This window comes from Arachis duranensis, chromosome 10, assembly GCF_000817695.3.
Source record: "Arachis duranensis cultivar V14167 chromosome 10, aradu.V14167.gnm2.J7QH, whole genome shotgun sequence".
Taxonomy (NCBI): Eukaryota; Viridiplantae; Streptophyta; class Magnoliopsida; order Fabales; family Fabaceae; genus Arachis; species Arachis duranensis.
This window is the reverse complement of record NC_029781.3, coordinates 5,040,776-5,045,941: the sequence shown is the minus strand read 5'-3', so window position 1 is coordinate 5,045,941 and position 5,166 is coordinate 5,040,776.

Below are 5,166 nucleotides of genomic sequence, written 5' to 3'. Positions count from 1 at the left end.
TAACTATTTTTTTAATATTACCGATATATATGTGTACATACTAAAACTATTGTCTTAGATATGTTTTAGAAGAACTTTAGGTAATATAGATATTTGTATTGAATGTTATCCTTTGCAGCCCTGAATTGGTGGCTAGAAAATGTTGTTACTTATTATTAATTGAGATTATTGGTATAACTGTATGACCGCAAGTGATAAAAAGTGCAATGGAATGAAATGATGGTAATAATGGTATGGCATGCTATATTCAAAGTTTGACGAGAATTTAATAAAGGTAAATGTTAGAAAATTATTAAAATTTATTATTCTTTTATTAATTAATTATTAATATTTAAAGTATGAGTTAAAATATATTATTAAATTATTAAATTAAAAGAATTAAGTTAGTAATTGAAAATAATAATAAAAAATAATAAATTTTAATTAAAAGATAGTTTTGTTTGAATTTTTCATAATATATTAATTTGATAAATTAAGAATTAATCATCTACAAAAAAAAAATTAATTACTAATCAATACATTGTTATATACGTACAGTATACACCATGTCCAAATTAAATAAAGAGCAATGTTAGGGGGTCAGTAATTTTTGTGATTGTTAGTCATCAATTAGTCATCAATAATAATTTAATAGTGTGAGATTGGTGTAAAATTTCATCCAATAACTCACTTTCTTCTGTTAGTTATATGCTGGCCAAAATTTAATAAAACTGCTGACCCTATACTTTTTTTTAAATGAATGAATGAATCGACGATCCTATTAATGCAAGCTGGTTGACGAAAGATGTTTATATATATGGAAAAGTATTCCCCTATATATATATATGACCCTTTTTTAGATCAGAATGCCTTGGGACAAAAGGTAAAAGTAAATGGAAGTGAAAGCTACACAGAATCTGGATGAAGATTCTAGTTCTAGTTTAATGTTTGCTCCATCCTCACGTGACGATAATGCTTTTTTTTCAACAAGGACAGCTATGCTTATATGCAACATGCCTTTTTTAAAAAACAAAAAAAATCCAATTGCCTCCTTTCGGTCAACAAACGCAATTGCGTGCCACCGATTTCCCATATATGAGCGAAGGCAAAATTTATGAAGGATTTGTTTATCATTCTAAACTAGTTGTCTTTTGAAATAATTTACTCCGGACAGGTTTTCAGCGGAGTGGGAATTTTGGACGGAGTGACTCCAGATCGAATTTAGATAATAACTACACACATTCGTCACTATATATATATATATATATATATAGAGAGAGAGGGACAAAACGAATATTTAAAAATTATTTTAAATATGAAAAGAGAAATAGTATTTTAGTTGAATATTAATATTTAAAGTGTATTATAGTATTATAAAAATTATTCAATACGATTTCATATGTTGGTCAAAATATTGTTACATGTCCAACATATCTCATGTGCTTACTTTCTATCTAAAAAATTCACTCCTTTATAATTACATTAAATATTTTTATTTCCAACAAAAACACCAATATTTTTTTCATATAAAAAAAATTAACCACAAATATTTGCAGGACAAGTTAGAATTTAACTTTGCATTTGTTAGACAAAAAAAATTATTACTTAAAAAAAGTTATTTTAAGTAAATAAATATAATATAATATTATTATCAATTTATGAAGTCAGTTTCAATATATTTTAAATGAAATTTCTAATTAACACTAATAAAAGAACAGTTTTATGCAAAATTTGAATTAGACTTAGATTATAGGGCATGCTATATGCATGAGCAGTTATCAATATAGAACATTAAAGTAGGGTACAAAACAGTTGTCGAAAAAACAAATATGGATTGTTATTAAAATTTAAAAACTGACGAAGATTATTATAGAGATAATTGTCAGTTGACATTAGATTAGTTTAGAAATAGAGCTTTGGACAAACATGGTAATCAGTTCAGTTGTTCTTGGAAAACATTTAAAAACCCAAAACATTCTCAACCCCTTGGTATTACAAAGTAAAACTAGAAATATTAAGTAATTTCTCTGAAGTTTGAACTCAAATTTGTACTTTATTTTCTATTTTTAATCAAAGTTCTTTATTTTTTATTTATTCTTCTTCATCTTCTTCTTCCTTTCCCCTTTAATTTCTACATTTTACTTTATCTCTGGCACCTTGTATATTTTTTTAACTTTAATTTTACTTTGAAACTATAATTGAGACTTTGAGGCACTCACAAAACAAGTCGTTTTCGCTCCTTGAATTAAGATTGTGAAATAAAATTCAAAAAATGTTGATTTATTTGTTGTTAACAATGCAACAAAAATTTGAGTACAACAAATTGGCACGTCAAGTGGAACATTGTCAATAGATTGTAGTTTGTCAAAAGAAAAAATCAAGAGTTTTGAATTTGCATGTGGTTATAGTAGGAAGATTGTGTTTTCAGAAACCAAAAAATCAGCGTCAGTTGACATGTCAAATACATCTGCAGCATCTTCTTCTACTTCCAACGATGAGACTAGAGGAAATGAGTAAGGAAATTTTCCCGTAATTTCAAACGTATAGCTTACCTTGCTGTCAGTAAAGCATGATGGCGTTGGCCATGCCCATCCAAGATTAAATGCAACTCACATAAATACCGTGGGGTGGCCATCTTATGGCTTGCTACCGGGGTATGTCCCTTCCATGGTGACACAAGAATTGCCTATGCCTCTCAAATCAATATTTCAAAATTCTCCTTACCAAAATTCGTATGTCATGTCAAATGTACCCGTTTCTGAGGTGTCATGTTCACATATATCACAACAGAACTTGTCATAGGCGATTAATTTAGGAAATAATAGCACATATAATTCAACTACACCTCCTACTACTAGGGTAAAAAATTTTAGATCTGTGTTTCCTGACATGTCAAGAGCAACACCTGTTAATTAATCTAGTCAAATTGTCGGATCTTTAGTAAACATTAGGCAATAGATGGAAGAAAGGTACCATGATCTAGTAAACATGTTAACTCATCAAATACTGATTGTTTTGAGTCTTTTTTTAGAACACAAATATTAGAATTGAACAGTTAAATAAACAAGTTACTAGAATTACTACTGTGGTAAATTTATAAGAAAATGACAACTATGGTTTAGGATTCGATAACGTCAACCAAAATGATGGAGCAATTCCTATTATGATGTTTATATGTCTAGACATGGTCAGAATACTGATAATATGTTGAAAAGATTTAAACAAAATAACATCAGAGGCAAGATGTCAATCAAGTGATTGAACAAATTCTAAAAAGATTGGGATTTAATGTTGGATTTGCAAATCAACCTTAGTTTATGTCTCTTTTTTCTGAATTTATCCAACAAACTGAATTGCTTAAGTGATAAAAGTTTTCTAAGTCATTAACTATATTCTTTGGGGAAGATGAAGAATCGTTAATAGAGCACATTGTTTATTATACTGTCAAAATCAACGAAATGACATTAAATGAGTATTTAAAGATGAAATTCTTTCCTTCCTCAATAACGAAAAATGCCTTTATGTGGTTTTCTAACCTAAAGCCAAATTCAATTCACTCTTAGATGCAATTAGAAAAATATTTTCATAAACAATTTTCGTAGTGAATTAAGAATTAGTTTAAGTGATTTGTTCTCCATCAAATGAAATGTCAGAAAATCAATTGATAAGTATCTGGCTAGATTCAAACACATGAGAAATAGATGCTTTACTCCAATTCTAGACTCTAAAATTTAAAACAAATTAGCACGTCCAGTCGTCCAATAAGACCTTATCAATAGATTGTAGTTTGTCGAAATAAAAAATTAAGAATTTTAAATCATCATCATCATCATCATTATTATTATTATTATTATTATTATTATTATTATTATTCATTTTTTCATTACATTAGTAAATAATATTTAACACTAAAAAAGAAAAAATATAATTATATTACAACAATGATTAAAAATATTAATTCAAGTGAGCAAGATTAATATAGGTCCTTGCTCGAATTTCAAATTCGAATTAGGTTTATTATCTTAGGACTCAATACAAATGAAGTCCATGTATCCCATCTCAAAACGGCTCAAATTAAATTTCTATTGTTAGTTAGAGATGGTAATGAATATTCATGTGGGTGCAATGGACTTCCTTTCTCATCCTTTACTCCTGTTTTTTTAAAAAAAAAATCTCCGTCCCCTCTGTATCTTTGTTGCAAGTCCTTATTTAATTATTCTTTTAGGCAATGCAGATACTCACAGGTCACAGTTATCTATAAATATTCTTTGATTTTTTTTAAATTAACAAAAAAATATATAATATAATAATTATAAAATAATTAATTCAATATAATTCAACCTAATTCATAATATATTCATAATAAAAAAAATAATATTTTTAAAATTAAAAACATGAAAAATGTTAATAGCAAATGATAACCTAAAATTATATGTGAGCAAATTAAAATGATGTATTTAATGTAATTTGCAAGAAAAAATTTTTGTTATTCAAGTATAATATACGTTTTATTATTTTGTACGGAACAATATTAGTTTTAATTTATATATTATTATTGGGTATTAAAAATAAATAGTATTTGTACTATTAGTTTTTTTTTTACTTTTTTCAGTTTTAATCGTGATTAGGTCTAAAAGCTCGCTCATCTCATTAGAAATAACTATAATCTAATAAATTTCTATCTGATAGTGTTATACATTGGAATAATCATAGGAGAATTAAATTTAGCGAGAGTGTTTTTACACAAAATTATCAATCAATTATGTATGACTTCTGATGAAAATAATATATTCAATATGAATATTGTTTATTAGGTAAAAGATAACAAATTGACAAAGAAAAAATTTATTACAATGGATATATTTATTTTAATAAATATTCTTCTATCCAATACTATAAAAAAATACACTGATCACTCTAATTACTACAATCTAACTTCCATCGGCAACGTAGAACACTTAAATTGAGTCAATTCTAGGTTATGGTATTCATCAAACAAACCATTCATATATGTATTTTCATTTTCAGTACATTTATACATAAAAGAAATTACACATAAAAAAAAGAAGTAAAAAAAAGTTAAAATAGCAAAGCGATAAAAATGATGATTCTTAGAACAACTCCATTAGGATCAATTTTAAGTATCAATTTTGACATGCACAGTAAATGAATTGATTATAAATTGAA